We start from the raw sequence: 18,076 nt of genomic DNA, 5'->3' as shown, positions 1-18,076 counted from the left end.
ACAAAGAGCTGGATACGACTGAGCGACTAGCACGTTCACCCTTTCCCCTTCTTTTCTTGAAGGCAGCTAGTTGTACACGTCAGGCACACCGCAACACGTGCGGACTAAATCACCAGTCTGACCGAAAGAGGTGAGGCCACCGTTTCAGCCCGCCCTCTCCTGACGCGGGACCCACAGCTCTGCTGGCGCCGTGCTGAGTCTTGGAGTGAGGGCAGTAAGTAAGCCACTCTGCTTCCCAACAAAACACAGCTCCCAGGTGCGACTCACACACACAGACCCGCTCCCCGGGGCACGCGGCATGCTGGCGGAGGCTCACTCGCCTCTCCTCGACGCCCGGTAACGGAAGCCCTGGGGCGTGAGGGTGGCCGCTGTGGGCGCATCTTAGGTTCTGCCTTGTGCTGAGTGGTGAGGAGATAAAGACGTGTACCCGATGCACGCACACCCACGCGCATACAGTCTATGGACTCGAGGCTGGTGAACTTTTTGTCGTCTTGTGGCTCCATGGCCAGCTGGACTGCCAGCTCGAAAGCCGGCACCACCGTCGTCAGCGCCTGATCTCGCCCCAGCGCCAGAGCCTGACCTGGAGCTAGAGGCCTTTCCAGCACATGCCCGACAGCTAGAGGTCACGCGGGCTCCAGAGCTAGAGCCGAACCCAGGGCCACCTCTAGGCTTAGAGTAAGTGCCACCAAGAACGGTGGCCAGCTCTGTCACTTGATCCAAAGTCAGCCCCGCAGCAAGAATGAGTTCCGACATCAGCTCACGGGAAAGCCCCCGAACCCGGGTAAGCTCCAGAACCAGCTCGGGCACCAGCCCTGGAGTCTGGATCAGACCCCACCCAGATCCCAGGGTGATGGAACTGCACTCGGGTCTGCTCCAGCGCGGCTCTGGGAACACAGCGAGTGCTCCTGGCAGCTCTCGAGCAGAGCTCCCTCTGGAGCCGGTGCCAGCACCAGGGCCTGCGGGAGGACGAGCCCCAGAGACCGAGTGCTCCAGGGCAGTACCAGAGCTCCAGCCAACTCCCAGCAGCAACCCGAGAGTGCGGTGATCTTCGGAGCCAGGCCGCCCGGAGCTCCAGACTCAGGGTCACTCCCTCACGGGCTCCTGCACCGACCCACTCCCAGAGGCAGTTCTGTTAGCGCCTCCACGGCTCGAGCCAGCGCTGGCTCCACAGCCAGCCAGGCTCCCACACCAGTACCAGCTGCCGCCCCAGCGCCGCTCCCGGGCAGGCTGGTGCTGTCCCACGAGCTGGAGCCAGCCTGGACATCAGCCAGCGCGCCGCCTCGACATAGAGGCAGCTCTCTCACCGACTCCTGCGCCAGCCCCGGTGATAGTTCTAGTGCCCACTTAGAAGGAGAACCAGCGCAGAGCCAGTTCACAGAGCCAGTGTGAGGTTCCCAGGAGGCAGCGGCTCCAGCACCGGCTCTAGCATCGGCTTCAGAGCTGGAGCCGGCTCCAGTCATGGCTCTAGGGCCAGCTTGGCTGCCAGAAGCCAGTGTCGGCCTGGGAGAAGGCACTCCGGCACCCACACCAGAGCTAGGCCAAACTCTGGCCCCAGTGCGATGCCATTTCAGGCACAGAGGCAGCTCTATCCTTGGTTCCTGGGCCAAATTCCACGCCTGCTGGGGGCCCGCGTCTGCCCTGACAGCGATTCCAGAGGCGGACCCAGTGCCAGAGCTACGGCCGGCTCCACCACCAGGCTGAGGGCCAGTTACGGAGCGAGAGCCAGGACTGGCTATGCAGCCGGAGGCACAGAGACCAGCCCCAGCCCCGGACGAGCGTCAGCGTGAGCCCCAGGCCACCCCACTCCAGCACCAGGGACAGCTCCCGCACCCAGGCCTCACCCGCAGCGGCTCGGCACCATGACGCCAGCTGGGGCCACACCAGCGCCCGCGCAGGAGTCAACGCCAGCCTCGGTGGCCACTCCAGAGGCAGAGCCGCTGACCGCAGTAGCTGCAGCACCAGCTGCAGGCCAGGTCCCCACACCTTGGAGGCAGACCCGGCTGGCACGCCTCCCCTGGGGCCGGAGCTGAGTCCGACACCACTGCCAGTTCCAGGAGGAGAGCCCTCTGAACCTGAGCCAGCTCTGTCCCAGCTTCAGATCAGCTCTAGCACTGGGCGGGGCCAGGTAGGGGCCAAGGGGAGAGACAGTCCCTTCCCGGCAGGTCCCTCGCAGGTCCCTTTATCACTTCCTCTCCCAACTCCTCCTCCTCCCTGAGGTCTCAGCCCTCGGGGTCTCTTTTCCTTGGTCCCGTTTTCCCAAGCAAGGCTCAAAGTGGGCAGAGACGGCCAATGTTGGAAACTGCAGCCAGTATTGTATGTTTTGACCCAGAAAATCCACCTCATGGGTTCTTCCTGAAGTAGTGATTTATGGGCACAGATGTTCCCTTCAGCACGATTCCGAGAATGGAAAATGGCAAATGGCCCACGTCCCATAGTAGGGGCTCTTCGGAAATTCTGATTTGGGGCCCCAGAAAATGTGGGAGGGAGAGGACTGGTCAGAGTCCAGCTGGGAGAACCACGTTTCAGAAGGGTACACGCCCCTGGGGTCCTCCCCCCGACACTGCAAGTGCAGAGGCACACGCATCACACGAGGAGCCCCGTGGGTGAGCTCCCAGGAGTCGCTCTGCAGGTAAAGGGATGCGCCTGTGGGGCCCTGGCGTCCCACGCACGGTTCTCCCAGAGAGGCGTGTCCTCCACACCTCCCTGCAGGGGGTCTGCTGGCCTCTCCTCACGTTGTCCCCAGCGCTGGTCGTCACCAGCCTGGAAACCCGCCAGGGCCGGGGCGACACTGCCGTCTTCAGTGTTTACGTTCTCGTGCCGCCGGGAGGCCGAGCGTCTCTCACGTGCACCAACCACGTGCGTCGCCTCCTGTTAGACGTGCCCTTGTCTGTCCTCTGTCCCTTTTTAGAACAGACTTTCAAGATCTGGGGACCACAGGGGTGTTAAACCGCTCTCTGGCCCTGGGACACGAGGGGCTTTGTCCTGGCTCGTGGTCTGTCCTCCCAGCTCTCGGCATGCCTGGCCACGGGAGGAGCCAGGCACTTCCCTCCGTCTTCTGGCTCTGGGGCCACGCTTACAGCAGGGGTCTCCACCCTTAGACTGTACATGTATTTACATAAGACTTCAATTTTTACATCTTATTTTTAATTCACCTAGAATTTCCCTTTAACAAGAATGCTACTTCAAATTTAAAAAAAATTAACCACTCCCCACTTAACATATCTGGGCTACATCAAAGAGACACCTGTAAGTTGGTTCCGTTTACAGGAAGCACCCAGAGCAGGCAGACGAGACACAGAAAGCAGATTCCGGGCTGCCAGGGGCCGGGGGAGAGCGCCTTTGGTTCCTTCAGGTCGGAAGCAGATCCCCTGAGGGAGGCGGTCCATCTGGGAAGGTGAGTGCGGCCAGGGAGCAAGCCCTGGGGTCAGGGTTTCCTCTGGAGTGGAACCGCGGGGAGGGTCGCTCAGCACCCTGAGCGCACTCCATGCTCAGGAAGTGCGTGATGTAATGCGCAAAGAATGAAATGCTGTGACAGCAAGGCCTCAGCTAAAAGGTACCGTAAGTGAAGAAAATGAAAAGCAGAGATTAGAAACAGAAATATCAGGGAGGGGGAAGGCAAGCTCTAGGCGCGGGAGCAGGTAGAAGGGTCCCGGGTCAGGATCCGGTGCTGCAGGCAGTTCACAGGAAGGCGCGTCCCCACTGCCCTGGGTCCCCTGCAGGAGGCAGGTGCAGGTGGGTGTTCCCAGCCACCTCGGCCCTCCTTGAGACCCCTTCCTGCCCCGGTGCATTCCCAAGCCCGTGCCGCCCACATGGACGCCCCTCACTCGGGGATGGAGGGGGTGCCCTGGTCCTCCACCTCCTTGGGCCGGTGGCCTGAGGACCCAGAGTCCTGCCCGCACGAGGATGATGCTTTTCCCACCCCTGGACCTTCTGCTCCCAGATGGTGCACAGACCTGTCCCGGGAAGAAGTGAGATCCACCCCCAGGACTGGGGACAAACCTCAGCCAAGAGGGTCCCCAGGTCCCCCACTCCTTCCTGCTATCTTCACCTGGGGGTTAACATAGCCGGCCCTCTGACCCCTCAGCCTGCTCCTGCTCGGGGCAGGCCCACCCGACATGAGCCCTCCCTCCCACACACACGGGGAGCGGACGCAGGGCTCCCGCGTGGGACCCCAGAGGTGGCTGGGTCGGGACTGGGCTGCCCTGGGCCTCCCCGTGTCACCTTTGGTTCTTCCGGGCAAATGATCAGACAATGTCTGTGGCTGCGGCCTCGGGACCTCAGGACGCACAGGACACGCTGCTCACTGAGGGTTCCGGCCAGGCCAGCTGGGCAGCGGCTTCTCTAGGATGAGGCGCCTGGTTACAGGGTTCCCAGTTCTGTTGGGCTCTATCATCGGGGAGGGGATGTCACTTCCTGGGGTTTCTATAACTTGGGGTCCCTGCTCAAACAGCCCCCCAAGGGCCCTCAGGGCTGCGAGGGGTCACCCCCACTTCATGCCACGTCCCTGCATGGTGACCCCAACGGGGAGGCCTGGGTGCAGCCAGGGCCCCACTCTGGGGACACAGCTGGGTTCAGACTCGGCTCCTCCTCGTCAACAGTGATGGGACCCTGGACAAGCTGTGTGCCTCTCGGGGCCTCCTGTCTCCCTGTCTGCACAGCGGGGTCATCAGTCATCTGCTGCCTGGACTCAGTCGTGTCTGACCCTTCGCAGCCCCAAGGACTGCAGCCCCGAGGAGCCCATCAGCTCCTCGGTCTGTGGGATTCTCCAAGCAATACCAGAGTGGGTTGCCATTTCTTTCTCCAGGGGATCTTTCCGACCCAGGGACTGAACCCGTGTCTTCTGTCTGTTGTGATGCAAGAAGAATCCTTACTGCTTGAGCTGTCGGGGAGGCTGGTCATGATGTATCGTCCTTTCAGTGTTTGCCAGGATTTTACTGAGGATTTCTGCATCTCTATCCGTATGAATTTTGGCTCGTAGATGTCTTGTCTTGTGGCTACTCTGGAATTGGGTTAATGCTGGCATCACAGCATGTATCTCACAGTGAATTTAAAAGTATCCCCTCCTTTGTCTTCTGAAGAGTTTAGGAAGAACTGGCATTCTAACTATTTGAGATGAAACACCGGGCTCTGGGCTTGGCTTTGTTGAGAATTTGTTACTGCTTCTGTCTCCATGATTATAGGCTAACCAGGCTTTCTATTTCTTCTATCAGTTTTGGTAGTTTGTGTGTTTCCAGAATTTTTCCATTTCATTTAGGTGAAGTAACTTGTTCCATAAAACTCTCCCACACTTGCCAGTTTTGTACATCTTTAAAAGAAACGACTGTTTTACTGATTTTCTCGGGTGCTCCTCTGTTCCGTTTATCTTTGCTCTAGATTTCATTATTTCCTTTGTTCTGCTAACCTTGGTTTTACTTTGCTCTTCTTTGTCTAATCAACGGCTCTTGATGAAAGTGAAAGAGGAGAGTGAAAAAGTTGGCTTAAAGCTCAACATTCAGAAAACGAAGATCATGGCATCTGGTCCCATCACTTCATGGCAAATAGATGGGGAAACAGTGGAAACAGTGTCAGACTTTATTTCTGAGGGGCTCCAAAATCACGGCAGATGGTGACTGCAGCCATGAAATTAAAAGACGCTTGCTCCTTGGAAGGAAAGTTATGACCAACCTAGACAGCAGATTAAAAAGCAGAGACATTACTCTGCCAACAGAGGTCCGTCTAGTCAAAGCTATGGTGTTTCCAGTAGTCATGTATGGATGTGAGAGTTGGCTCATAAAGAAAGCTGAGCACCAAAGAACTGATGCTTTTGAACTGCGGTATTGGAGAAGACTCTTGAGAGTCCCTTGGACTGCAAGAAGATCCAACCAGTCCATCCTAAAGGAAATCAGTCCTGAATATTCACCGGACTGATGCTGAAGCTGAAACTCCAGTACTCTGGCCACCTGATGCAAAGAGCTGACTCATTCGAAAAGACCCTGATGCTGGGAAAGATTGAAGGAGGGGAGAAAAGGGGATGACAGAAAATGAGATGGTTGGATGGCATCACCAACTCAATGGACATGAATCTGAGTAAACTCTGGGAGTTGGCGATGGACAGGGAGGCATGGAGTGGTGCAGTCCATGGGGTCGCAAAGAGTCAGACACGACTAAGTGATTGAACTGAACTAATCAAGGGCATCGTCTCACCAGCCCCAGACAACAGCCGGTCAACTCCCCAGGTCTGTGTGTTGGGTAGACAACAGTCACACACTGGAGTGGACCAGGCTACCAGGTGCTTTTCATGGCCATCCCCCGCCCGACTACAGTTTCACCCTGAACCTTGCCAGCCCCCAGGCTTTGGTGGCTGCCATAGACGGGCTGACCCGGCCCCTCACAGACCACAGCCTCAGGTGCTGTCTGTGATCTGCAAACAAGAGGACCTGCTGAAGTCTGCAAAGGGGCACTGCCCACGTCACAGGCCCTACCCACCACCACTACCAGGCTCTGCCTCTGGGTGCTTCCCTCACACCTTCCAGGCTTGGGTCCCTGGTGCCTATGCCCTTGGGCACTCAAGAGCATCCATCCGTCAGGTCTGACAACGGCAAAGCCGGTCCTTCCATCCAGCCACCAGTTCCCCAACACGGAGCCCAGGACCAGCAGAAGCTCCCATTCCAGGATCTGGGATCAGCTAAGGAGATGGCCTGAACTCAGCAGCTGGGGAGGTGCCCACCTGCTCGGTGTGCACTCCAGGCCCAAGCAGAGAGGATCAACGTGAGCTTTTCCAACATGAGCTTGGCCCCCCTCGTGGCCAGGGGGAGGAGATGACTGCCCCACCCCTTCTCTGGGACAGCCCCTCCCAGTTCCAGCGTACTTCACTCCCTCCATACCCAGAGGGGACCAAGACGCCCCAGCTCCTAGAAGCCCCTGGAGGTGGACGCTGGCACGGGGCGCCCTGCGGGGTCTGGGCGCTGCTGATCCTCCACTCCTCGGGGGCCAGGAGTAGACGTTCCGTCCTCAGCATCCCCACGGCCCTCGGCCTCCAGCAGCCCTCGTCTTCAGCTCCACACGCCCTTGGCAGCCTCGGGCACATGAGGGCTGGTCTCAGGGTCTGCCACGGCAGCTTTTCGCTGCTCTCCAACCAGCAGGTGAGGGACGCCCTGCATCCATGTCAGCCTGGACATCAGAAGAGCGACAAGGGCCAGAGCGCCCTGCTGATCCCCCCGGCCCCTCACGCGGACCTCTCTGGTCCAGACGGCACCCGAAAGGCTTTGAGGAGATGCCCCCCTGGGCCCTCAGGGCAGCAGGCCCCTCCCTGAGAGGAGGAGGAGGACTGCACAGCCTCCACTGAGCACAGGAGGAGACAGAGGCCGCCTCCGCGTCTCTGGGGGGTTCTCTGGGATCCATGCTATACGGGCTGGAACACAGGTTCAACAAAACACCTCTGAATCTAGGAGCTAGGAAGTGGGGGTTCTGACCAGACAGCCTGTACCTTGTCCCCCTCACCCTGCACTGACCTCTGACCCCTGGCCCCACACTCAGAGTCCTGTGTGGCCTGGTCCAGACACCCTCCCCTGTGAGCACCTCTCATCCCCACCCCAGGCTCCCTACTGCCTTCCTCCCCAAGGGACCCTCCCAAGTTCCTCCCTAACCCGTCACCCCCATCCACAATGGACTCACCTCCAAGGCCGGACTCAGAGCCTCAGGCTCCTGTGCAAGGACAGCCTTCGGGGCCAGGTTGGCCTGCTCAAACCCACGGCGGGGCCACGTCATGGCCGTGACAGGCCAGCTCACGCGGTGACTCTCTGAGCCTCAGTCTCCTCCACTGAAAACGGGATCAGTGACTCTGACCTTGGGAGGGGGTGCTGGGGTTAAAGCAGGGAGAGGAAGACACCCAAAGTGCTTGGACTCAGGAGGTCCCCTGTCTGGGGGAGTCCCCCAGGACAAGGCCTCAGCGTGGGCTCAGTGAACGTGAGGAGCCATGATTCTGACCGCCCCAGTCACGGCTGGACTTGGTCACTTAGACTTGAATGGCCCTGAGTGCTGGGACCGCTGCTCATCTACAAAGCGGGGTGACATCACTGGTGACGAGAGGGCTCACTATTAACAGTAACTGCCCCCCAACTCTCGCCCATGGGGTGCTGGGCGCCCTTCTCCACGGCTCCCTCTGACCCTCGGCCACCAGCCAGGCCTGCCCGCGGGGACAGGCCGGACCTCCGTCTTGGGGTGCTGTCAGAAAGACAAGCAACGCGGGCAGAGGGCGCGGGGACGTGGTGGCCTCCCCTTCTCCCTGCCGAGTCGGCGTCCAGAGACTCACCCAGCCGGGCCCTGGGGTCCAGACGGAGGGCTGGGGGCTTGCGCGGGGACTGGCCTGCCTCCCGCTCTCCAGGAGCACCCAGCCCAGCGCTCGGCGGCCGGCCTGGCTGCGGCGGGGGCGGAGTCGGAGCTCAAGGGGACACAGGCCCCAGCGCAGCCGACTGGGGGGCCGGCGGGCCGGTCACGACCAGAGGCGCCGTTGGCGGCGCGCGCGGGGCGGGAGGGGCACGCGCGTGCGCGGTGCGGCCGCGTGGGGCGGGGTGACCGAGGCCCCGCCCCCTGGCGGGTCACCCCGCACCCCATCCGCAGGCGCGCGGGGAGGGCTGAGAGCCTGCAGCGCACCCCCAGCCCCCAGCCCCCAGGAGGGAGAGTCAGCGCAGTGAGCGCCCTGAGCCTCCTGAGCAGTCCTTGTCCAAGCCCTCACGGGACAGTTAGGAAACAGGCCAGGAGAGCCCCGCGCAGAGGGGAAGGCAGGCTTCCAGGCTCCGAGGCCGGGCTTCAGCCCTGCCGTGGGGTTTGCTCTGGGAACCAGACTGCCTGAGGTCCTGGGGTACCCTGCGCACCCACCCTGCCCACCCCTCCCACGTGGGACCCTTTCCTTTGGGCATCCGCACATGGGCTCAAGTGTGCGCGTGCCACACACATATACACACACACTCACACTCACACTGAATGCCCTGCTGGGGAGTGCACCCTGGAAGGAGATAAGGAGGAAGAAAGAGGTGGGAAGTGGCCTGATGGCACCCACCGGTGGGGAGGGCACAGGAGGCGGTTCCCTGCTGCCTGGACGCCTTCATTCTCCCCCAGTTATCGAGCGCCTATTCCTTGAAGGCTTCCGCCTGCGCGCGTGCTCAGTCATATTCGACTTTTTGCGATCCCATGGACTGTAGTCCGCCAGGCTCCTAGGTCCATGGAATTCTGCAGACCAGAATACTTGGGCGGGTTGACAGTTCCTACTCCAGCGGATCTTCTGACCCAAGAATTGAACCCGCAGTCTCCTGCATCTCCTGCGTTGGCAGGCAGATTCTTTACCACTGCGCCACCTGGGAAGCCCCCTACCCCATGCAGGCGCCTCCTAAATGCTGGTGGCAGAGCCATGAGCACAGGCTGACAGATGAGGTCTTCATGCTCAGGCACACACGCCTCCCAGGCAGGGTTAGTTCTCAGGAGACGGGTCTGACAAGAGGCCTAAGTAAGGCCCCTGGAGTTCCATAGTCCAGGCTGGAGGAGAAATGGGCTCCCTGGGGACCTTTCAGCATCCCATCACCAGGACAGAGCTGGGAGGGCACAGGGACCCCTGGGAACATGAAGCGTGTGCTCGCTGCCTTGGGGAGAGTTGTAAATTCCTTTGTCTCTGACCCTGGAACCCCGTGTCTTCTTCCAGCATCTGGGAAATGGTGACAGGCTCAGTTGTTAGTGTGCAAGTGGGCCCAATCTCAGACCCTTCTTAGTTCTCAGTGGACCAAAACCGAAGTTGCTCTCCATGGTCCAGCCGAGCACTGGGGCAAAGAACTGAGGGCTTGAGGAGAGCAGAAAGGGCTTAAAGCAACCCTTAAGAACCACGATTTGGACAGGAACGGGTTTGGGGCTCCAGCAAGTGCTGGAGCATGTCGACTGGATGCGAGGGCAGCCTCTGGACCAGTTCTTTGGGTCTAAATCACGTCTCTACTACTTAATTTGTGTAGGTAACTTCCTTTCTCTGGGCCTTGGTTACCTTTTAAAGGTAAGAATGAGGTGAAGATTAATGAGCTAATACAGGGAAAGCTCTTAAAATGTCTGGCACACCAAGAGTTCTATAGAAGGTTTTGTGCCATTGGCTCAGATCAGGGCCCCTTGGGCAGGACAGGGGGCAGAGGCTTTGCTGGTGGGAAGGGCATGGAGGCAGGGCAGGTCCAGAGGATGAGGGGGCTAGCTATGGGTTGCTGCCCCCTGATACCTGTCCAGCTGTCTGTCTGGTTCCCTGGGAGGCCAGCAGGGATAACAGTGCCCACAGTAGAATTGGGGGACTGTTACCGGGTGGGCAGAACCTCTGGAAGAGAGAGGAAAGCACCCTGAAATTGACTGCTCGGCCAGGTCATCAGGTGCGGGAGAGATGGGAGGGGCTTGGGGAGGAGGAGAGAGTGAGGGGCTGATGGATGAGCGGATAGTGAGAAAGAGGCGCAGCTAACTCAGGAGACGCTGGGGGCTTCTGGTGGCCACCTGTGCTCCCTGTTACCAGATACACAAGGGAAGGGAAACTTGGATTTGAAAGAACCTGGCTGGGGTGACTAGGGCCAGTGGAGTAAGGAATCCAAATTTACTGAAAAGCAGACAGTGATTTTACTAACAGTGGGTTTCATCAGGAAAGGCAAGAGGATTGCTATCAGGACAAGCATACCACAGCAAAAACTATAGGCAAGTCCACAAAACAGAAGAATAGAGTTACTTTGCAGAGAATAGTAGGCAGTTGGGAAACCGAGCTTTGGAGGAAAATCCACTGGAGGAAAGTGCGAGTTCAGGGCTGGTGAGGGCTTCCCATTGGCTGAGCTGTCTGCTTTCCCATTGGCTGAGCTGTCTGCTTTCCCATTGGCTGAGCTGCCTGCTTTCCCATTGGCTAAGAAAAAGCTACCTAAAAAGGCAAAATGGTTGTCCAAGGAGGCCTTACAAATAGCTGAGAAGCGAAAGGCAAAGGAGAAAGGGACAGACACCCAACTGAATGCAGAGTTCAAGAGAATAGCAAGGAGAGATAAGAAAGCCTTAAGTGAACAATGCAAAGAAATGGAGGAAAACTATAGAATGAGAAATACTGGAGATCTCAAGAAAGTTAAAGATACCAAGGGAATATCTCCTGCGGATGGGCACGATGAAGGACAGAAACTATGGACCTAACAGAAGCAGAAGAGATTAAAAAGAGGGGGCAAGAATACACAGAACTATACAAAAAAAGTCTTAATGACCTGGAAACCACGATGGTGTGGTCTCTTACCTAGAGCCAGACATCCTGGGGTGTGAAGTCCAGTGGGCCTTAGGAAGCATTGCTACAAACAAAGCTAGTGGAGGAGATGGAATTCCAGCTGAGCTGTTTCAAATCCTAAAAGATGATGCTGTGAAAGTGCTGTACTCAACATGCCGGCAAATTTGGAAAACTCAGCAGTGGCCGCAGGACTGGAAGAGGTTCGTTTTCATTCCAATCCCAAAGAAGGGCAATTGGAGCTCTTTCCTGGGGGGTGAGGCTGGTGTGCGTTCTGGAGAGGGTCAGGCTGCTTCCTCGGAGATGATCCGAACGACCAGGGGAATCTGATATTCACACTGTAGACCGTGGTATTCCTTGGACCCAGAGCTTTCCAAACATAAGTCATGCTTTATAAAATAAACGGAAAGGGAATTCCATGGCAGGCCAGTGCTTAGGACTCGTGTTTTCACTGTAGGGGTCATGGGTTTGATCCCCGGTCAAGGAACCAAGTCCCACAAGCGGCATAGTGAGGCCAAAAAGTAAAATAAAATATATAACATATATAAACTAAGTGAACAATAAAACGACAGTGAAGACCTTTGTCTCTGCCCTCAGGCTGCCCCTCTGGTCCCAGGGTCTGCTCACACTCGGACGCTCCCGTTCCTGGCTCTGAGGCATCTGTCTGCTGTCTGTCTCACTTACTCGGGACCGGCAAATGCTATTCCACCAGTGATCCCGTTATTCCCACAGAACTCCCACTCCAGCAAGGACCTGCCAGCCTTTCCTCCTCACCACTGCTTCACGAGCCCTGGGGGCCGAGAAGGGCTGTGGTCCCGCTGAACAAACCCAACTGCTCCAAAAAGCTGTGGCCATGGTGTGCCATGGAGAATGCCCCAGGCTTCAGCCCCCAGGCCAGAAGGGCAGCATGCAGGGCAATGAGGCAGAGAGAACCCCACAACTGTACGAAAACACTGCTGTGCACACAGGGACCATGACAATGTCCTCTGTGGCAGCAATTCAGAAGGCCGCCAGCGCAGAGATGGGAGTGGAGAATGAAAAGACCCAGTTTCCACAATGAGATATGTGCTACGGTATTTTATAGAGTCGGTGTTAAATCAGAGGAGAAGAAACATCTTAACAATACATGAGGCAAAGCACATAAATTTGAAAAGAGGAAATAATCAGCTGGAACTAATTATTGTCACCACATGTCAGAGCGGCTCACATCCTCTTACGTAAACAGTCCCGAGGGCCCTCCCTGGTGGTCCAGGGGTTAGGACTCAGGCTTTCACTGCTACGGGCCCAGGTTCAATCCCCTGTCAGGAAACTAAGACCCTGCAAGAGGCACAGCCAAAAAAAAAAAAGGCGTCCCTAGAAACGAAGAAAAGCAGCCGTGCAGATAAAGGAACACAAAGGTCATTATCAGACATGTCACACACACAGATAACAGTTCGGTCTTATGACTCCAAAACCCCCAGAGTTTGGAAATATGCTTCGGGGCTGTGTAGAAATAGGAACTTCTGGTCATCATTGATGGGAACACATGTTTTTTTCCGATGGAGACAGTTCGGTCATGTCTATCAAAATTACAGATGCATTTACCCTCTGACTCAGCAGTCCCAGGTCAGGGGTCCATCCCCAGAAACGCCTCTACACTTGCCATGGGTATGTTTTATTTCCTGCACCTTCATCAGAGCAAAGACTGGAAACACCCCAGCTCCCTCTACTAGGGGAGAGGATACGTGATGACCATCCACACGAGGAAACAAGGTGTTACTAGGGTAGAAAATAAGGAGGAAGGGGGAAGGGAGGAAGACCTCTGAGCGATAACCTGGAAAGATCACCCCTGGTGCTGACTGCTGGCAGGGCTGAGGCTCACTGGACAGGCCCCCGGACTTCGGGCTGCCTTTTCCAAGCACCTTGGGGAGCAGCTTTGTCTGTGAGCCCAGGATTTCTGGCCCAGCTCAGCCACTGAGCGGGAGGGGGACTCTAGCTAACGCCCTGCGAGCACCATCTGGTTCCCCTGGTGGACTCAAGCTCAGCCCTCTGAGTTACTGCTGGGAGGACAGAGAATGGCTAGTTACCTTCTGTCTGAAAAGATCAAGGCCACCTTCGTGATGGAACCTAGGAACAGACATCCTCACAGGCCCATTTTATGGAGGGCAAGGCTGAGGACAGTGGAGGGAGCAGGTATGCGGGGGTGATGGGCAGCATGGGCACTCAGAGCAAGGGCCTCACATCCCCTGCACCACAGCCCCCGCCCGCTAGGTCCTGAGCGGCTGGACAGGGTCGCCTGCAGGACCTGCGGCTCCCACCTGAGCTGGGACGCCTGCCCAGGCCCCGAACTCATCTGACCCCGGCCCCAGTCGGCTCCAGGCCTGTTCAGCTCAATGTTTCCAGGCCTCTAGAACACTGCCTGGTACGAGGTAAGCAAGTAAATTCTATTGAACCAGTGCGATCCTCCCAACAGGCCTAAGAGGTAGGTGCTATGTTACAGATGAGGAAGCGGAGAGATTCCGGGGTCGTTCACTCAGGCCTTGTGCGCTGTGATTGGTCCCTGCTGTGTGCAGGCCCCTGGGTCACTGTGGTGAGCCCACCCTGGCCCTGCCCTCAGAGAGCCCACCCATGGGGGGGGGGCAGCATCTCAGCCATGGCCGCAGCGGCGGGGAGGGGGCAGAGCCAGGGCCTCTCCAGCACATACGCCACCAGCTGTGGAGCTAGACCGGCTCTGGAGTCAGCTCCAGGGCTGGAGCCCCCTGAAGCGCGAGAACGTGCCCCACCCGTAGACGAGTGCCCGCTCGGGCCCCAGCTCCAGACCAGAGCTAGCTCCAGCTCAAAGCCCCCGGCTCCAGAGCTAAAGCCATTTCAGTCTCTAGTTCTTGCACTGAATCTGGCATCAGCGCCAGAACTGGAATCAGTCTCAGAACTAGAGTTCCACAACCAGCTCCAGCACGGTTGCCTGATACAGCCCTGTTCCAACCTCGCAGGAGGCACCAGCTCCCAGGCCTGTTCCACAGGCGGAGCCCGCCATCTGTCAGGCCTCATCCACAGCGCCACCCTCAGCGCCCGTCGCTAAGCTCCGGCCACTCCCGGCTACAACCCCGGAGACCTCCTCCACCTCGCCTCTGAAAGTCACTCAGTCGTGTCCGACTCTTTGCGACCCCACGGACGACACAGTCCATGGAATTCTCCAGGCCAGAACACTGGAGTGGGTAGCCTTTCCCTTCTCCAGGGGATCTTCCCAACCCCAGGAATTGAACCCAGATCTCCTGCATTGCAGGGGGATTCTTTACCAGATGAGCCATAAGGGAAGCTCGCCTGTGAGGGCAACACCTTATTTCTGTTACATGGTACAGATTTTTTTGTATTTAATATGCTAAATGTTAGATTCAATATAATGTCATCTTTTGTCAGTTTTAAGTGGGGCGCTTTGTTAACTACGGCCTCTGGACTGCGTAACATCACCGTTCCCCAGGTCAAGAGCATCTTCATCATGACAACAGGAGCCCCGAGCCCACTGGGCAGTTACGGCTCAATCCCCGCCCGACGACCATGAGCCTGCCTGCGGTCTCCGAGCAGGCCCCTTGCCCCGGCCTGCGGCCCCCTCCAGAGCTCGGCTGACCCTCCTGTGCCCCGCCCCACCAGAGGAGAAGACCTTTGACACCACCATGTGCTCAGTGCCACTGGCTCCACCGCCCACCGTGACTTTGTCCTGGAGATGCTGACCGTCACCAGAGGGGTGAGGTCAGGCATGGAGCCAGCTCAACCCTCCCCCACATGTAGCCGAAGGGGCTCAAGGTTGCCAACAGCACCTTCTCATCGCCCCTGCACTGGCCAGTCACAGGGTGCCCTGCCGGGTCTACACCCAGCTGGGAAGCCAAGCACTCACAGACTGGAGACCAAGACCAGCTGGGCACCTTGTTCCCAAAAAGACAGTCCAGACCACCCGAGCGCACTTCTGCTGCCAAGATGACACGCTGCTCAACAGGCTGACCTGACCTGGGCCACTCACAGCCGCGAGCGCCTTCTCACCTTTGGACCAGCTCCAGGGTCAGAGCGCGCTCTGGCTTCCCCTCCAGAGCTAAGCCACGCCCATCTCCACTGGCTCGGGCAGCACTTTGGGCACAGCTGCCAGAGGCAGAGCCGGCCCAGCCCTGGAGCCCGTCCACCAGGCTAGCTCCAGCTGACTTTCCGAGGAGCGCTGCCCACCAGCACGGCGCCCTGTCCACCACCCAGGCCCTGCCCTCTGTGCACGTCCCCTGCACCTTCCCGGGTACAGGGCACACGGTCCCTGGGTATGCCCATGGACACCCCAGAGCACCACTCACCCAGCAGATGTGACCCCTGCAGAGCTGGCCCCTCCATCAGTCACCAGGTCCCCCCCACAGACTCCAGGGCCAGGGCCAGCTCCCACTCCACGGCCGTGAGCAGCTCAGGCGGGGCGCCGACCTCAGCCGTGCGGACACTGCCCTGCACTGCGTGAGCACGTGCCCAGCTCCCCCACTCTGCAGTGTGTCACGACAACATGGGCTGTGACCCCGAGGCCCTTGATGTCCAGGAACACAAGGTGATTACGCCACCCCCCTCCCCGAACAGCTCTTCCCAGCTCTTCCTTCCGGTGCCCAGTCGCCCCCTCCACACCACAGAAGTGGCCGAGAGGCGCCCCTGCGGGATGCTGGCATGGGGCGCCCGCAGAGTCCAGGGCCTCCACTGCTCTTGCCATCCGTGGGCTCTGGGAGTCGACACCGTCTTCATCCTCTGGGACCTCGGGCCCCCGCAGGGCCTCCAGCCACACCTGGCCTTCAGCTGCCCGCACGTCGTGGAGCCCTGGGCACACGAACGCTGGGTCTCGGGGACCGCAGCCCAGCCCCTCGCTGTCACTCTCCATCCGGCAGGTGAACGACACTGCCTCATCCATGTCAGCCTGGACATGAGAACTCAACATGGACAAGAGCTTCATGCTGACCGGGAGGGCGATGCCTCGGGTCCCCTCACTCACACGGCCCTGGGTACAGACCTCTGCTGAATGGCCGCCTTGACAAGAGGCCACCTGTGGACCCTCTGGGCAGCGGGCCCCACCCTGAGACGGGGCAGACGACCACCACAGCCCCCACTGTGCGCAGGGGGAAACTGAGGCAGCCTCCTCCTCCTAGTAGGTCATTGGAGACCCATGCTTGGGGGCGGGGCAGCATGCATGGGTGCCCTCCTTGCTCCCTCCAAATCTAGGATGCTGCGGATCTAATAGGACAGCCGCCTCATGTCCTGTCCCCACACACAACCTGCAGTGACCTCCGACCCCCGGCCCCACACTCAGAGCCCTGTGCGGTCTGGTCCACCCTCCCTCCCCCGTGAGCACCCCTTGCCCCCATCCCAGCCTCCCTACCGCCTTCCTCCCCTCCTCCCCCTGGGACCCCTCCAAGCCCTTCCCCTCAGAGCCCCCTGCCTGCAGCGCCCCCTCCCCACTGCCCCCCAAATGACAGACTCCCCACCAACCTGGTTCAGAGCTATCTCCAAGGCTCCTGTGCTGGAACCGATTTGGGGTCAGAACGACCTGGGTTCAAACCTATAGCAAGGCCACGTCCCAGCCCTGTGACAGGCCAGCTCCTGCAGCGATTCTCAGAGCCTCAGTTTCCTCCACTGAAGATGGAGTCAGCGACTCTGACCTTGGAAGGCTTTGAGGGGATAAAGGTTGGGGGATGAAGGCACCCAAAGTGCTCGGTCTCAGGAGGTGGCCTGGCTGGGGGAGTCCAGCACAGGACAAGGCCTGCGATGGTCAGCGCGGGCTCAGTGGAGGTGAAGAGCAATGGTTCCGAGTCCCCCCATCACAGCCGGCCTTGGTCACTTAGAGCTGAGTGACCTTGACTGATGGGGCCGCTCTTCATCTACAAGGTGGAGTGAAATCACTGAGCACCCAGAAGGCTCCCTCATAGCAGGAACTGCCTCTCAACCCTCACCCATTAGGGTGGTGGGCACCCTCCTCCACGGGTCCTTCCAGAAGACAGGGGGCCAGGACAGGGCGTAGACGAGGAGGGGTGGGGCGGCCTGTCCTTTCTCTCCGGAGTAGACATCCGCTACGGCCACGCGCTGAGCTGGGCCCTGGGATGGCGTCTGGCTGCCAGGACAGAGGGGTGGGGGTGGTTGTTCGGCGACTTTCCTCTCCCGACGATGGCAACCTACGGCGCCAGCACCCTGCGGCCAGCTCGGTGGGCCGGGGTGATCCCAGGGCCCGGGAGACGCAGGGGTCGCAGAGCCGTTGGCTGGACCAACTGCGCGGAGAGCCGTCGGCGTTGCCCGGGCGCGGCGGGGCGGCGTCACGCGCCTCAGAGTGGTTTCTGCCACAGTCACCCAGGGTGGAGACCCGGGACCACGACCAGGCTGGGCTGGACTCACGCATTCTCATACCCAGGACTTCATGGCCTGTGGGTCACTGGGGGCGCGAGAGGCAGGACAGGCCCCGGCCCAGGAGGGATTACTGCCCCCATTTCACTGATGAGGAAACTGAGGCTTAGAGAGAGACTTGCCCCCTCTGCGCCCTGCAGAATGACCGAGGCAGGATCTGAACCCAGTGCCTGTCAGACCCCTGGGGGCCCACCTGACATTAAAGCTGCATCCAGATGCTACAGGAGGGACCTCTGGGCTCTGACGTTGCGAGTCATTGGTCCCGGTGCCCAGAGAGGAGCCTCGTCCTCTGGTGGGGATAGGCTGGTCTGGGTACTGGGAGAGCCCACAGTGCCCAGGGCTGGTGGCCATTGCTCAGCCGTCACTGCCAGCCCCAGACAGAGGCGTGGCTCTGACCCCCGATTTCACAGGAAGCTCAAGGCCAGGAGGGTGTGGCCGCAGGGAAGCCAGGACCCC

The 18,076-nt window shown here is 59.1% G+C and overlaps 1 long non-coding RNA gene across 4 annotated transcripts; it reads right to left on the bottom strand.

Annotated features, from left to right (window-relative positions):
* Positions 1–3,122: 3,122 nt before the first annotated feature.
* On the bottom strand, positions 3,123–8,502 carry LOC105607217 (uncharacterized). 4 transcript variants are annotated; one of them, XR_006059051.1, is made up of 3 exons: positions 8,291–8,502; positions 7,654–7,838; positions 3,123–7,149 (listed from the first exon to the last, which is right to left on the bottom strand). It is a non-coding gene; the product is annotated as an uncharacterized LOC105607217 (long non-coding RNA). The 4 variants fall into 4 exon arrangements; XR_006059048.1 differs by having other exon boundaries at positions 7,654–7,824; XR_006059049.1 differs by having other exon boundaries at positions 7,654–7,798.
* Positions 8,503–18,076: the final 9,574 nt, after the last annotated feature.

This window comes from Ovis aries, chromosome 3 (assembly GCF_016772045.2).
Source record: "Ovis aries strain OAR_USU_Benz2616 breed Rambouillet chromosome 3, ARS-UI_Ramb_v3.0, whole genome shotgun sequence".
NCBI classification, from domain to species: domain Eukaryota; kingdom Metazoa; phylum Chordata; class Mammalia; order Artiodactyla; family Bovidae; genus Ovis; species Ovis aries.
This window is presented reverse-complemented; position numbering and strand designations above follow the sequence as displayed.